This window comes from Trachymyrmex cornetzi, unplaced genomic scaffold (genome assembly GCF_001594075.2).
Source record: "Trachymyrmex cornetzi isolate Tcor2-1 unplaced genomic scaffold, Tcor1.1 scaffold8, whole genome shotgun sequence".
Taxonomy (NCBI): domain Eukaryota; kingdom Metazoa; phylum Arthropoda; class Insecta; order Hymenoptera; family Formicidae; genus Trachymyrmex; species Trachymyrmex cornetzi.
This window is the reverse complement of record NW_017300135.1, coordinates 144537-162492: the sequence shown is the minus strand read 5'-3', so window position 1 is coordinate 162492 and position 17956 is coordinate 144537. Positions and strand designations below refer to the sequence as shown.

The window sequence follows — 17956 nt, the reverse complement described above, 5'->3', positions numbered from 1 at the left end:
TTGCTTCAAGGTCGAAAGATACCGAAATGGCATACGTACTTTCTGTGCGATCGTCGTGGACGCTTTCACTTTTCGGCTTGACGTTAAATAAAAATTCCGCTGCTGTCAAGCAGCATCCGCTTTTGCGGCCCTCTATTACAGTCTACTTTCGGTTTCACATAAGATATAAAAGCCAGTATAACGATCTACTCCTTTTTTGATACTACATTTCTAGCATTAAGAACGTAAAAGAATGTAATAAACTAACACGTATTAAAAAATAATAAATAGAAAGTTTCATAGACCAAAAGATAAATAAGCAAATGAAAAGTGTTCACAATTAAATGCGCGAAATATATATGATGCAGAGAAGAAGAATTATAACGTCATGTATATATACATCGTTTAATTATGAACATCTTTAATTTGCTCGTTTATCTTTTAGTATATTAAACTTTCTATTTATTATATATATAAAAGTCATATTCTTTTTACTAAAATGCGTGGTAATTTTGTGATGCGAGAACCATCAGGGTTGTGTTCTAAAACTCGATTCTATCAACTTGAGTGTCATTTTATCCTTGTTGTTTACCGAATGTTGAAGAAGGATTCAAGACAAAAGTCAAGTTTTATCCCATTACGAAAGTATATTTTCGCATGAGACGCGATTCGCAAATTCGGTGGTCCAGCAGCTGTTTCTCTTCGCGCAGATTTTACCTCTTTTCATTCGTACGAACTTTGGCTCGAGCTAGCTCTGTATGCAACCGGAAGTCGCGTTTTACAAATTTCTGGTTGTATCATTACCGATCAGCCAGCCGCGGACGATCCGTTGCGACTTCCTTTATCGTTGCAGTCTCTACGAAGCACACTAATCCGTGTAATTTTGTATCTGAGCCTGTCCGTCTGGAAATCCATGCGATATCCGGCGATTGATATGTCCTTGCGCGTGCATAATTATTATTTTCTCTACGAAAAATATGAGAGGGAATGACTCCTCGTCGTTTAACCGGTATTAGCGCTGACAGTAATGGCAATTTAATTTTTTTTGTGTCATTAGTTTTTTAAAGATGCAAATTAAGCATTTTTTTCACAAACAGACTGCTTATCCTCTCGTTTCATTATATGGAATTTGTATGGACAATTTACACAAATTAAGACAATTCATCGGATACAACTATTGAAAATTTAGTATTTATATAAAATTAATTATACAAACTTTAATTTATGCAATAGCAATTATATTGTTTATAACATAGCATAACAATCATTACTCAGAAGCAATGCTAATGATAACAATTCGATCTCTTCCTCGAAACGCCAATTATTACACACGTCACATGTATGAATGTCAGTTTCGAATACGGATCTCAACGTGTATAGTCTGATTTTCGACAGAAAAAAAAAGAAAAATTCATAACTCCGTTATTTAATCAGGTTCACATTACGTCAGGTGCCGCAGCTACGGTTGCGCAATGTTGGGGAAAGTGCAGACCGTCTTGACCACTGTTATAGTCATTACTTCTTGACCTGAAATAAAATTGTCGACTGCCACGAGAACAATCGCGCTTGAATGTACGTAACGCGAATAAAAAAATAGATGCAATAAGAAATTGTTATACGTTCTTTCATCGATTCGATATTGTAGATTAGCACGAAAGACAACAACGTTAATGATTTAAAGCTGATAAGAAGAGCAAGAGAAAAACCGAGTTGCGAATTTAATCATCATGTCATAGTCCGCAAATCCATTAAGATGAATTACTTTTACGAAGAATCATATTCACGACTCTTCAAGAGAGGTCTTCTCTTGAAAATTTATATATATATATATATATATATGTATACAGAAGAATTTTTTAATACATACCAAAGTCCTATGTGATAAGTATGTCATGTGTATAAAGCAAATATGACAGGCTTATTCAACGAAGAAATGTATATATGTAACGTTTATAAATTAGTCCAATTCATCACACATATCTCTTTCAGAATTGAAGAGATATAAAATAATCAATTTACTCCTTTAGCAATGTAATTTAATATAAAAAATAATGAAAAAAGATGTTTACAAAAAGCTAAGCTGAATAATATTCTGCTATACTGTGTTAAAGCCTCCTTATTGTTTGTTGTATCTTCACCGTTTTAATGGGTTTTAACGAATGCATATATATAAAGATATACATTTGCATATAATAAACACAGCCAAGAATTCAAGATGACCTTCTTGCGAAACATTATGAGAAAAAAAAGGGTAAAAGATAGTCGTCAATTATTTCAGGCAGCGATCGAGGTCGCCGAAAGAGCGTCTACTGTGTTTCTCCGGCTTCCATGGTCACCAAAGAATCAGTTTGTAGCAGTGTGCGACATTTCTTTCAAATCGATTGCGATAAGGAACTGTTTAATGTTTAAGGAATGAACGAAGATGATTAAACGTGTCCTCGTCACTTCGCGAGTCTCAATGTAAGATTAAATATTCCTATTGCGACAATAAGATGATGAAGACAATAATGGAGAGAGAACAATGTCGACAAATCTGCTAGTCACCGAAAACACTGACGAAGCGTTAATGTAAATTAGAAAAAGCGATATTTTTGTAACAAAATTTGTTGACTCAATTACGTTACAAATCTCCTATTGAAAGAAAAATATGACTCATACAAAAAATAGTAAAAAAATAATATAAAGTGAATATAGAAAGATATCCAAGTGAATGTTTTCTATATATAACTAATATTCGACAACTATATATAACTATAATAGTCAATCATTAATGATAATATTATTGTAGATGCGGCGGGAATTTATTGACAATTTACTGTTGTGTTCGATAAACAATGCGTTGATTGAGATAAGCGAAGAAAATTGTTCTCCGCTTATATTCCGACGTTTCAACGTCCGACAGATTTCACGACGCTGCTTATTTGGGTTATACCTAACTAACTTGTGGGATATTACCCGCAAGCATACACAATCATAAGATTTAAGTGATTTCCACGGTCGTTAACCTTCCACCGCGTTTCCTCGTTTACTGTTAAATGAACAAGGAGAAAGAGAATTTTTCGTGCCTACAGGAAGAAAATTGGATTTCGTCTATCCATTAATTCGCGTAGATTACGCCATGTATAGATTATCTCGCTTACCTAATCTAACGTAATCCATTTTATGTACGTACATTATACGCAAGCAATTTTACATCTAAGAAAAACTTTTTATAAGATTTTTTTTACAACACACTGTAGCGTATGAATCATTATAAAAATTTTAATTAAAAATTAAATTAAATAGATTTTAATTTTCAAAGATAAGCGCTCAATGAGAAAAAGGAATAAAAGTACATTTTTTTCTCATATTATCGCTGTGCAGCATGCGCTTTATGCGTTCTCTTGACTAGGCACAAACGATGTCGCGCGCGCGACATCGAAAGAATCTTCAGTGTCTTATTATCGACGATGACAATGGCATAGCAAGGTGTTTCACCGAATTAACTACCGGAAGTGACCAAACGTGAATAGTCTCAGGAAGTCGGTGACTTGTGCCCTTGCCGTTTGCAATTTGTTCGCTAATGCTGCGCACTAAACACTGAGATCACGTGTCATTGAATTATATTCACCGAAGAAGCACCAAAAGTGGAAATTGCAGAGATAATAAGGAATTCTTGGCTGTAAAACTAATAGAATAAGTATGCGCATTATCGTTCACGCCGACCAATTTACAACATCAACATCAGAAGATCATTAATCGGTGATCAAACAAAAAAATTGCAGGATGTATGTATATGTTTTGACGGAGGAAAATTGAGAGCGGAAATTGAGCAAGAGGATAAAAACAAATTGCAAACGCGTTATGTGCGAATTGCGAAGAAATAATCAGCAAACAACATTTCTCAAGCGTGATACAAACTTTATAAAGCAATAAGTAGAAACGGGACATCAGAAAGCAAAGATATAAATAGCGAAGATAAAATAGCAATGGCAGAAAATCACACAGAGAAAAAGGTTCCTTTGGATTTAGTATTCCTATTTATTTGACTAAAATTTGTTTTATTGAAACAATTTATGCTTGTACGAAATATTATTTGTTTGAATAAAAATTTTGTTGTTTTATTCGAGAAATCTCTATTGCTTGACAAAAATAACATTATTATTTGAAGTAATATCTTTCAATTAAATAATACATTATTTGGTTACAATGTATACAAACAATGAAACAAATTATTTATTTGAAAATGGCAAAATATATATATATATATATATATTCATAGAGGTTAAGTTATTTCATGCAAATAATTACTTTCTTAGAATAATCATTACATTTTTTGACCGAAAATATGGAAACAATGGCTTATAGGTACGTCTAATAATAGGATTAAACGAGCAGTGCTATGTGCTACATCAATTATGTTTGTGCCGTACGCAGTTGATCACGCGAATACTGAAAATAGATATTATCTGTTCAACAAATAATGTATTTAAGACAAAGATATACATTGTTTCAAATTCAAACAATCTCACTTATTGATTCAAACATTGGTTTGTTTGGACCATTCCAAATAACAAATTTATTTGGATACAATGAAATTTATTACATTCAAAGAAATCTTTTTCTCCGTGCAGAAAGAGAGAAAGAGAAAGAGAAAGACACACAAAATTACATCAGGCATTACGAATGGAAATTGATGTATGTAAGCCTGAGAAAAGGAAGTTAACGCTGGTAGGGATTGAAGACACAAGTGCAGAAGAAACGGAGAAAGTGATCTCGCGTTGTCAAAACGGATCTCCGGATCGACGTGCGCCGAGGAACGGCCTTTCGCGAGGGAACAGCAGGTGATGGGAAGAGGTAACTACTGCGTCGAGATGAGCGAAAGCGCAGGTCGCAGTCCTCTCAAAGGCGGAATCGGCTCTACCGCACGATTGCGAATAACATTGAACGGACAAGCAGTCTCTGCAAAATACACCGAGAAGACGCGAGTACCCAGATCAAGTACTCAGATATTTAAATATTCTTTATCTCATGTAAAATTATCGGATAACCGTTTAGATATATCAAAATAAAATCTAGTTTTCAAGCTATTGGGCATTATTAAGAATGAACAGTAGTTAATTAATCCTTTGATCTCTATTGCGCGATTTTTTGGTAAATATTTCTAAAATAAAAAAATATTCTTTCGCAAGAATGGCGAAGATAAATCACTACGTTTTTTTATTTCAAGGAACAACGGTAATTTGTCTTCTTGAATTTTTGCTCAGCTATCTATTTATCGCGTTGATTACTATAACATGGTTTAATACGATGCCAAAAAAAAAAAGACTAAATATAAGAAAGGACGATGCACTGTGATTAACAGGGAGATACCTGCGCTGATAATCAGCTGGAAATTCCGGATCGAAAGTAAAGAGAGAAAATTAGCGCGGAAAGCATAGCGGAGAATTGACGAAGCTGAAGACAAGGACGAGGAGCAAGCACGATGTGGCCAAACTCGAGGGAGCAACAGGTGGAAGGGAAGGCGAGTCGCGAAGTACTTGTCGCAGGGGGAAAGCACTAGTTAGACAGAGATCGTCCGGGACATTCCATAAAGAGGGAGGTGCGAGCGTAACGACGCGACGTTATTGAGTGTCGTGACCAGCTCGAGTCCGAGTCCAGTTCCGAGGCTCGACTCGAGTCAGTCCTCAGTCTCACGTCAGGACTCGAAAGTCGCGGAGGAGGAGGACGGCGATCGATTCAATCGATCGGCTGGCTGTCCCTCGACTGCCCACTCGTAACTAAGTTGACTTGGTCCCTGTCTTTGTCTTTGGTCTCTTCAAGTAGTCGGAAGCTTCTGTCTTTTTCCTCGCGGTGCTTTTTGGTGTTAAATCCGAGTGTCAGTGTGTCAGCGAATAACGTCAACTGGTGAACATCCCCAGATGCTACCGGTCGCTTTTTCTTATCTACGTCCTTCTACTACGCCGATCTACAACTGGAATTACACGTGAGCTCAGCGAAATTTCGACGAGAAGACAGGAAGAGCTGGTCGATTGCCGTGGAATTGCGAAAGGTAGGGATGGGGTGCCAAATTAGTGCTCTAATTGTAAGAAAAGTTACGCAAAATGTGAAAAAGCATAAAATATATTTTTGTAAATTTACAATTAGTCTTTCAGACATCCCGCTTGACAACAACGGCTCAAATATAGAATGGTATACGTTCGAAGATAAAATATTATTACTTTTTCAGCTACCATTCTATATTTGAGCCGTTTATTTTGAAAGTGACCTAAGTTCATTAAAAAAAAAATGTTGTTTACGACAGTTAACTTCAAGTTGTACACGCTACTACAGTCAACAACAAAAAATTGACAAATGGACTTAGGCCACTTTCAATATAAACGGCTCATTTAAGATTCGTGATTTATAAACGTCTCAACGTGATTTTTTAAAAATAATAATAAATATTACCGACTTATTTATTTACTTGTGTATCAGTAAATTTATGAAATACTTGGGTGCGTTTCAAATTATGCATATCAAGCGCATGATATATCATTTTATCCTTCTTTATTATTTGATGAACAACAAATACAAATGATGAATCAAGCGCTCTTCATGCATAGCTCAGAACGCACCTTTGATTTGTCAAATAAGACAATGTTATTTTGGCAAAATCTCTTTAATCAAAATCCTAATTTTAATTAGTACTCTCTAGAAATAACCCAGAGCAAATAGTGAATATAACTACTATATGATATGTAAAACATGCAGTATATTTACGTATACGATATCTATTTATGCAGTTATACCTATGTTTGCTGAGGATTAGTTGAATTGACGTTGATCGACGTTAATAACACTAGTCGATTTCACCAATCATGTCTGGCTGAGATAAAATAATTTAAAAAATATACAAATTGCAAATTTGTCGGGATATGTCGGAGGTTTTATACAAAATATCCAGCTAAAATTTATTGATTTATTATTGCTAACATAAGAGCCAAGAAGTGTCGTTTCTCATCCGATGACGTGCCTATTAACCACATGATATAAGAAACATATAAACTAAATAAAAATTACTCATAAATGTAAAAGAACGTTTAGAATGAATATTTCTCTACATCAACATGTACGTTATGTTTATCCTATTCTTTACATTGAGATCTTAACATAACGACCTAAAATACATTTTAACTTTAAAACGCTATTGATATAACATAAATTTTACTTACAAATGAGTGGAATCACTGGACGCTAAGCTTCAATAATCGTGAAGAGATCTGATTTGCCATGTACTAAAAGGTAGGACAAGCGGAAACTTTCAAAAATTCTGTCCGCTATATCTACATCAACTTGAACCTCTTGGTGATCAATATTATAACAGAGAGTGTGATAAAGGATTTTAATTTTTAAGCAATTTTGTGTTATTCAATAGTTTACTTAAGACATACATTATGAAGACACATACAATTGTACTGTACATATTTTATATCATTTCAAGATTGAATTTGATAGTATGTTTACTCTTTCTTCTCTTTGAAGTTAATAATAATTTGTGTTTATAAAAATGTAGATTATAAATATATATATTTTGCATTATAAAAGTATGAAATATATGAAAAACTTGTGATATATTAAAAGTGTTATTTTTCCGTGCGTAAAATTTATGTATCTGTAGCAATACTGTATCACTGTATCGATAGCATACCAGGATTAAGAAGAAATAATCGGCAGGAAATTGCTAAGAGTTATAATATCTAAAAGAACACTGTGGAACTAACGAAGAATTACACGCTGGAGACTCATATTCTCGACGACGCTTTCGTGCTTTATTGAAATCGACAAATCTCTCTCTCTCTCTCTCTCTCTCTCTCTCTCTCTCTCAATGAAATATATACTTCTTTGATTTCATCTGTGTGACATATATATCCTTCATTTTTTTCCCATCTAAGTAAAATTACCTCTAGATTGATTTAACTTTTCTGAGTGAGATGTGAGAAAGTAGTAAACCGTGGGAAAATTCGTGTTCCGCTCCGACGCATCAATTGACAGTCTGACTGTGAATCGAATAATTCACTATAGTAAAATTGCTCGAGACAAAAAGGAAAAACTGTAAATAACAACTGCAAAATAATCTTGAAAGGAACCATCTCTATTAGTGTCAAACTACATTTTTCACACATTTTGCATTAAAATCTTTAATCTATTAATCTTTCGTTCTCATCTTCAGAAGTTATATACGCAACGCAATTTTAAAAGAATATATTATTTTCATTGCTATTCTTATTCTTATGGAAATAAGATGTTAATTATTATATTCCATTACCACATTACCGTATTATGTATACACAACATAATATTAATCCATCATCTTTTCGAATTCGACTCTGTTTGAATCCGAATAAGATTTTCAATTCAAAATTATGTACGCTAGTACTATAACTTTATTATTAAATGCATACGAAATAAGAGCGTGCACAATGCAATCGTTGTGAAAATTTGCAGAACATTCGCGTCGCGCGAGTCGGCCTCACGTAATACAAGATATAGGAGTCGCGCTTTGACGATACCGGAACACACATCGCCAGTGAAATCGAACGTAATGAGGCAGACGACCGCCTTCGAGCACATCTTCACACACGCATTAGCATTTCCAATCTCTCATTTCTAGGAAGACTGATTTCCGACTGATCCCGTGCGAAACTCTTGTCTGCAGCGCAGATTTCACTGCAATAATATATATATTTTTTTAAATTTATAATTTTTCCAAAAAGTCATTATGCACAAATTGATTATATTTTAAGAGGAGATCCTGATGTAACGGGTAAAGAAATCGATTTTTTTTTGCATAAATTGTTAGAGACATATCTGAAAAATATGCTTCCAAAGTTTTAGATCGAAATTTGAAGTTTTAACAATTCTACAAGCAATTTTACGCGCGTCATGCAGGTATATTATACGGACAAACGCGCGATCTGTTTCTCCACTTAGTGTTTTGGATAACGAACCTTTGACTACGTGCCAGATTATATCAGACAGATATTTTTTTATATGTATACAACGTACATTTGTGTACAAGTGCCTGGAATTTAGTTATCTATATGTATACACAGGGAGAAGTCAATAATTGGTAAAAAATTGGTCGAATATTTTTTGAGTTATGCTGCACGCTAATTCGAAAAACATGGTTTAGAGAAAAATGCGTTTAAAGATTTGAGTTTGGAAAAGTACCCGTTTTCTAATAAGCTAATCTGTTGTAAATATTAGAAAACAGGTACTTTTCCAAATTCAAATATTTAAACACGTTTTTCTCTAAACCATGTTTTTCGAATTAGCGTGCAGCATAACTCAAAAAATATTCGACCAATTAACTTCTCCCTGCGCATACATATATTGTAGATAACTAAATTTCCCTCTAGATCAAAATTTATTAGTTTAATGATATTATTAAAATAATTATTATTACCGCACAATTAATATGAAAATTTTTTGTGAAAATTGCAACTTTTTTTTTAAGGCTCGTCATTTTGTAAATTTGGCATTTTTTGCTTCGTAAATAGGTTGATAGACGAGTCTAGAGCGGAATATTATTATAAAATTAAAATGCATTTGAATTTTTGCTTCAGACAAATACAACAGGCGCTATCTTGCACCCCGATTGCACTGTCCGACGCTGTAACCTCTGAGATCTACCTTTATATTTACAAACATATACGTTATTTCGCAATGAAAAAAATTTTTTTTATTTACAAATATACTTTAAAAACATCCTAATGTTCCAAAAAGTTCCATTAAATCATCTCTTTAAAAAAAATTCCCAAAAATCGCGTCATTTTCAGCATGTTACAGGATCCCCTCTTAAGTCGATATCTTCTTGATTCTTCGTATATTAATAAATTTTGCAATTTACATATATTGTTAAATTCTTAAATAATCCGCGTGAAACATTAAAAAAAATTCTTTTTGAAACCTTTTGAGATATCAGATTTTTAATAAGTACAAACAAAAAGGGTTGCATCTTGAGATAAAAAAGTTAAAAATTTTTAATTTTCAAGAACTAAAGAATTCTGCAATTTTTTTTAGATCTTACGATTTTGAAATTAAAAAATTTAATGAGACGTGATAAGTTTTTAATAGCTTTAATGATTAATTTAATAGTTAATAGTTAATATTTTTACAACAATTTTCTTATGTAAATATTTTGCGAAAAGAAATGTTTTCAAGGAAAACTTAATTCTTATTAAGTACATCGCTGACACGTTTAATTATCATAAATTTCTGATGGATTAATTAATCGATTTTATTATGAAGAGATGGAGCGACGAGTGCCATATTATAAACGAGTGTATATAATAACGTCGTAAAGAAATCTCCCGACAATATCGAGCCGCGTTGTGAAAGACCGAGAGAAATATACTTTCTAGACAGTACCAGAAGGAAACTGCAAGTTACTTAAACATACCCGCGGCAAGAGTATTGTTTCATCTTTCGTGATGTGCCATAAGGTCAAAGTAACATCTTGCTGTCATAACTTTCATCTGATGCTTCCTGTGGAGATTATCAAGATTGACATACGAAAAATATTTAATCGCTTTTATTTTAAGTATTTTATCGTCGTAACAAAATGTAATCCTTGTTGTGAAAGCTCACCACAGAAATTTATCGTGTAAAAATCCAATCCATTAAATTATATAATATTTAATACGTAACGTGTTAGGGAAATATTGAATAAATTACAATACTATATAGTGGGGATAAGGACAAACTTCCATAAATTTCGGTATCTCTCGATAGAGTGATACTGATACTAATTGCAACGTTGGTTGTGCAATAACGATAGGAACGCAACCGGGGAAGGTATGCTCTAATTTGCCGCGCTCGCTGCTAATGGCACGCGAATTGCGAAACAGTCGAGAAATTAACTAGCAGACGTTAATTCGCATAATATTGTGCGGATGAATGCTCGATGGCAGCGGCAGCGTTATCTGAAAACGCTTGCGGACGAAAAACATTTTAGTTGCAGACGAGACGAAACGGAACGGAACGGATCGCTCGCTTACTAACGCGCAGTTCGCACGCTTTCTCGCAAAAAAACTCGAGGATTACCCAAGTCCTCGTCCTTCGCTTTCTTACTTGCCGCACGATTTTCCGTGCATATATACGTATTATTTTCATCTATTTATGGAAAACCTTGTTTTATGGTTATGGAAACACTTGGTTTCAAACTTGCATGCGAAATGAGCGAGACTCTATCAGCATGGAAAATCGTTTTACAAATTTAAAGATTTGCAATATAATCTTGTCTTTCTTCTTAATGCTGTTCCGTGTTTCCTGTTATTAGTTGCATATCAATTATAATTTTTCTATTAAGAACTAAATATCCATATTTAATTTTCTTAAAAGTCAGTAATGAGAAATAAAAAGATCGACAAAATACAGATATCTGAAATGGGAAAATTTTCGGACTGCCTAAACGAAAGAAAGCTGGACATTTATCTGCCGAAAAAAGAAAACGTTTCATTGATGGAACAAGATGAATGTTGAAGTACAGGACAAAATCCTACAATAAGAAAAAGAAGAAAATAGAAGAAGGAAAATTAAATATCAAAAAGCAGAAAACATTATCCCTTATCATAGAACGCATTCAAAATGTTTATTTTGCAACACTTGGAAGTTTCCTTCGCGTTGAAGTAAGACTATTTTTAGTTCTAGAAAAATAGTCCAATCGACGCAAAACGTTTACTGATCGCCGACTTATACTTAATACAACCATTGTTGAAATTGTAAAAAAAATGGTTTTTAAATTATAAAAAGTGTTATTTAATCCATGCTACGGTACATTATTAACGATATACTAATGAGCGATAATGATTTAATAAACTTATTTAATATGTGGATAATTATGTGAAAAATATGTATCATAGAATTACGTCGGACAAATATAATTTACTTGCCTTTTTGTGTAATGTAATTATTCTTTGGAAATCGCAAATTATTATTTCCCACGTCTGTAACGAGTGTATTATATATACGTTATAGCTAAAGATCAGAAATTATGCAGATTTAATAATTGATAGAAAATTACTTGTTAACGCATCATTAATGAACTAAATTTATCAAAATTTTTTACTGTAATATACATACATATTTTGTAAATGACTAAATTACAGCATTATTAATTTTATAATTATATTATATATATTATTAGTAATATTTTTTTTAAAGTATTATGTTTACACAATTATCTTTCTTTTATATTTTACAATTATTTATTAATTTATATTATTGGCAATTATGTATGGCAATCATACTATGAAAAAAAAATTCGAATTTAATAAACAACTTGAATGAAACTTCTTTTCGTATACCAAAATGTATTTAAATCTTTGAAAAAAAAGATTATGATCTTATCATGTTTTCAAGAAATTATGCGTATATCTACTTTTAAGTGTAATCTATCTCTTTGTAAGAGCGTTTTTAATTTGCTCGATAAAATGACATTAACGTAACTATTCGCTTAGTAGCTTATAACTTTGAATTGAATAGACATTCACGAATAAAATTTTTTTATTGCATTGACGTTTTTATTATATCTTCGGTCTTCGTATTAATTAATTAAACACATTTGAATAATTAACACACACATTTTTTACGCACATGCCCGTTTTAACACACTTTTAATTTTCCTAAAATGATCTTAGGCATAAAAAATATATTTTCACGACCTTACAAGATTTTATAAAATGTTACAGATTTTGCTCGTTTATTATTAAGAATCTCCACAATGCAATCAGATGACATTAACGTTCTGTAACCAGTCGAGTCGAGAGTGGCTAGATCTCGTGTTCAGATTCAGCGAGAATCGCGTGAGAATAGGAAAAATACCACAGGTTCAAAGTACAAATTGCGAAGTTTTCCAAGTATCACAGAGATCTGTAATAGCGTGATCTCCAGACGGGGTTACAAACAGCGCAATTAAAATCGATGATAAACGGTGATAAAAACGCTAAGGATAAAAAGAAACTTATATGAATACATTTTGACACTGAACGCATCACGAAAATGCACATGTTATGCAACGAAGGTTGCAAGAACTTGGTTATCAAAACACAACAAAAATACTTTATTTGAATGGCGTATTGAATGAATATCGATTTCTCTCTTCACTTGACATGGAATATATTAAAAGTTTGCCATGAAAGAAAAACCGCGATAAATAAAAAATATACGCGTATATAACATCTTGGTAACATCAAAACGTTGCAGAAACATCCGCAGTGGCCGGTGATCACGGAAGATAATCGCGAACGTGAACGGTGCCTTCGGCTTTTCCATTCGCGTTACGCAAGGAAGTCGTTGTGTCGGCGAGAAGACAAATCGGAATCGCGCCCGATGCTACGGGACGAAGAAAGAAACGGCAGAACGAAGAAATCAACCCGGCGAAGGTCGAGTGCTACCACGATACTTGTCACGCGAGTCATGCTCAAAAATTCGCGTGGACAGCACAACGCGATATCGCGATCACGTTGGGAAATGTGCCAAGGTTAGTCACGGATGCCGATTTTTATAGCGAAAGTGGTGCAACGACAACTGTTGCGCGGATGACGATTGGAAACGTCGGGCGTTCTTCAAACTCCGTATGGGCCCCTCTCTAATTTCTTCGCCGGTGAGACCAACAATGCCGCAAAACGTCGCGCTTACGTAAGAGCGCAACGCGCGCATGAATCATATGTAACGTAAACATATCGTAACAAGGGAGAATATTGTCGAAATCATCGTTACAAACGAAACTTCTAGAGACTTCGTGGACTTTTCGAATATCTATCTAGCTAGTGAAATTCTAGCTGGTGTAAATTGCAAAATCGCAGCGATGGATTTCTTCGATTTATTATTGTTGTTATATTTATTCACACTGTCAACTTTAATGGTACATATTTTTTAACGCATTAAAAATCTGTTTTATGGAGGAATGACTTGTTGACACAGGTCTCTTTTGCAGCCGACAGTTGTCACACAAAAGTTGGCTTCTTTAGGCATATGATTCAACCATGATTCTCCAGCTTCTGACGTAATTCAGGATTTTGACGTTGATTTATATATCTTTCTATATATCTCCGTAAAGTTTCATCCGAATTAAATTTAGGTCGTTGGTTTATTTCCTCGTGAGATATAAAGGTGATTATATGTATAGTCGTCGAATAAGCAATTCTTACATTGAAAAATAAGTCGTTACATTACGTTTAATTATATAAGCATTATAAATGTTTATGTGAAGTTATAAAACCTGTTTAAAAAAATCGCAGTTGCTCATTATCAAACTATTTTATTCGACAAAGGTAAGAAGGAACGCAAACAGTAATTATGCAATAATTATTTGTACAAAGATTGTAAATCTTTCGTATAATACGAGATTCTGTTCATATATAAACCTGAAGAGTTTATTAAACTTTACAGACCTAATAAAGGCATTGTAAGTAATACGTTAGTCTGCTATAAATAACTGTCATTCAAGTAACATTAATTCAAATCTATAGACGTGCATTTAAAGTGATATAGAAATTGTCATGTTATTAATTGTTGCGTTTAGATATTATTCAATGAAAAATTTAATTCATTCTTAATATAACTTACGTTAGTATAACTTAAATGATAAAGCAACGAATATTCTGTTATTAAAATGTTTATCAAATTTCAATATCGTTCAATTGCGGTATCATAAAAATACTCATCGATCGCAAAATAAGCGTCAATTACTGACGTCAGCAAAATTTTCGGTGCAAGTACGGGTTAAATGTCTATTGCAAAGCTCTTAAGGTCATCATGTGTGTGTGTGTGTGTGTGTGTGTGTAAGGCCTACTTCATAATTAAAATCATCGCACGTGTTTTCATACATAGAACATATAATGGAATCACTGACGCACACACGATATATTTTCATTTAAGCCGACGTTTTATGGCTTATATTATAAATTTGAATAAAAATATGTGTGTGCATAATCAAGTAATAAATTCACTTTTTTCCTTTTTAATTAACGAGGTGTTTCTGAAAGTTGCAAGCAAGCACTAGAAGAAAGAAATAACAATGAGAGAGAGTTAGCGCGAAATCGAACGAGTAATTTTAACTCGATATTGAACGAGCGAGGGAAGAGTCACGTTCTAAATCAAGCAAGATTAATTAAGTTCTTTCATCTACGTAATGCATGCTAAAATTGGAAACAGTGAATTACAACGTGCAACAAATAGGCGCGCCAGTAAAGAACGTACGTCTCTTCCAAGTAATTTCGCCTTAACTGAAAGTAAACGCAACGCTGCAGACAAGTGGGATTTTAATTGCATCTATTTGCGCAACCTGACATTCCAACGGATTGTATGATTTAGTGGATCGTTCGATTATTGTAATTGATGAGATTTTCACGCTGCATAAGATGTCCTTAAAAACATAATCTTTAATTCCCAATTTATTAAATATTATTATTATTATTATTATTATTGTCGTTTAAATTATATACCTACAATTTAATTATTCGACGAGGAATGATTTTATAATCACGAGTGATGCCAGCTGATTCATGAAAAAGACATTCAAGATACGCCGTTGTACGCGACGCGAGGCGAACGCGCGAGGAGAAAGCTTCCTCGCTACTTCCTCTCTGAGAAGCGAAATAAATTTGTCTCGTATACGTGGGAAAAGCGACGGGGATGATTTTCGCATTGGTCGTCATTGATTTCGTGTTTCGACCATGGCCCAGAAAACAAAGAGGTTGAATCTTTCCACACGCCACGTCCTCGCGCGGAATGTCGCATTGTGCAACGATTCTGCATTTCGATTTTCGAATACTAAACGTCATTACGTAGACGGTCCCATTGACATTAGCAAATCTGTAACCCCGTGATTACGTTAGTGAATGTTCACGTGACGGATTCGCGCGCAAGCGCGAGGAGTACGATTGCCTGATGAATTACGAGCTTTAACTACTTAGTACGATATGACGTCAATAGAGCGCCAAGACACTACCGTGTCTCCTGATATGAATATAGCAGCACGTGGATATCTTATAGATTACCAGCAGGTTGCGTCTTTAATTTATTATTATTACAATGACTGTCATAAGATTTTATTTGCAACCATAATCCTTTTTGGCTCAAGTAGACAATGGAGAATTGCTTGAGTTCTCACCGATTCACCAATTACAGACTGTACGATAACTATTAATCGAGCGTTTATAATAATCGAACCGTCCTTTTGTAATTTCCTGGTTTGATAATCCGGCGCGTAAAACTTGAAAGGGAGAAAAAATTCTTCAAAAAGAATTAATTAAAGAGAAAAATTGATGAGGGGTAGTTATTCGACGAAATAGCGCGCGAGGGTGTAATATAACTCTGACGAATGAGGTTCGACCTAAGCTCGCATTTATAATGCCGTATTTACGTAATTCATCGATGTCGTATCTATAACCATAGCGTATAGATTTCAGTGTCATTTTGCGAACAGTGAGCTGCGCATCTATTTATCTCATCATTTATTACGACATAATGCAGCCCGTACTTAACGCGATCGTAATCACGATGTCACGAGTTTATAGTGATTGATCATAATGGTAATTATACGTATCATGGAAGAATAAATCGCGTTGATGACGAACGTGTGATTAATCAGCAGAATTAATCGGATTACGGAAAGTTTGTGGCTATCGCGGAATTTACCGTAAACTCGCTAACTAAACGCTAGCTGAACGGTAGTTACTCTCCTTGCAATAGACGATCTTTCTGTGACTAATGCGAAAATTATGCACGTCGATTACGGACGCACCCAGAACGAATCCCTCGCCTCGTAATGCGTCACGCACGAGCATCTTTGACACGATCGAAATTTAAATGCTTTAAATGCAACTGGTAATATACTAATTGAAATTACGCTGATGAATGATTAGAGCAACTTATTGCGTTTATTTATAAGACGCAATAATTAATTGACTGTCGTAATTCGATAATACTAAAAAGGATATACACTTATCATATGTATTTTATTCTAATTTATGTATTTTTATTTGTATACATTTAAAAACTTGTTTGTTTAACAATAAAAATATAAACTTTGTATATTAATATGGAAATTACACAACTAATTTAATAAGGACATTAATTCTTGACGATATCTGAATAAATCAATAGTTTGCATCATACATAAAACTTTATTAATAAAACCCAAAACTTTATTTTAAAAAAACAAAGTTCATTTATCTAATAAACAAATCCACGGGAATCGACATACCAGATGATTAAACGCTTAAAAATTACGAGATAATACAATATATTAAGCAACGCATTTAATTGTTAATGATATTTCTATGTCAGACACATTTTTAGGAATAAATCAGGACTCGTTAGAAGTTGAATAAATTATCAGTTAATAAAGAAATCTATTGCTCATAAAGAAATATTTAAAAGAGCTTTGTATCATATTGCAACAATTATAAACAAAAAAATAGTACGCATAAATAAATAAGTAAATTTATTAGTTCGCGCAAATTGCCATAAAATTATACTTTTACAAATAAAATTTATACTAAAGCTCAGAAGATTACACCGTTACAAAAAAAAACTAACACTATCCTTCCACGATTGTTTGCCGAGGAACTGTCGGATGAATAAGCGGTCTTTACGCGACCATGACCACATCGTCTTATGCTCATCAAGTATTAAGTGATACTGGCGGCGACATTGAACCCTGACATCGCATCGGTGCAATGCTACCATTAAATACGCAAGAGTACGCAATCTACGATTCTTGCTGTCAGTCTTAACTGTCACGTCAGTATGGTGGTTCACACGATCGCGCAAGTTTATCCAAGAATAACAATAAGATTTACAGTTGCAGTAAAGTTCTCATAATATATAGATATAATGCAAAGCGGATTTCTTAGGCGTCGCTTTATGCACATACCAGCGTTATATATACGCGACAAGAAATGTTTTTTCACGCGAATAGTAATTGTAATTTTAATAATTTATAATT

The 17956-nt window shown here is 33.7% G+C and overlaps 1 protein-coding gene across 2 annotated transcripts in view; it reads left to right on the top strand.

Annotated features, from left to right (window-relative positions):
* snu (ABC-type transporter snustorr) overlaps nt 1-17956 on the top strand; it is a 65009-nt gene that overhangs the window by 14911 nt on the left and 32142 nt on the right. Inside the window, exon 1 of one of the 2 annotated variants that reach the window (XM_018518945.1) lies at nt 5638-6010. The exons of the other annotated variant lie outside the window; for it this stretch is intronic. The gene's annotated coding sequence lies outside the window, so the exon portion shown is untranslated. Of the gene's footprint in view, nt 1-5637; nt 6011-17956 lie in introns of those variants that run through there. 2 annotated transcript variants of the gene reach the window in all.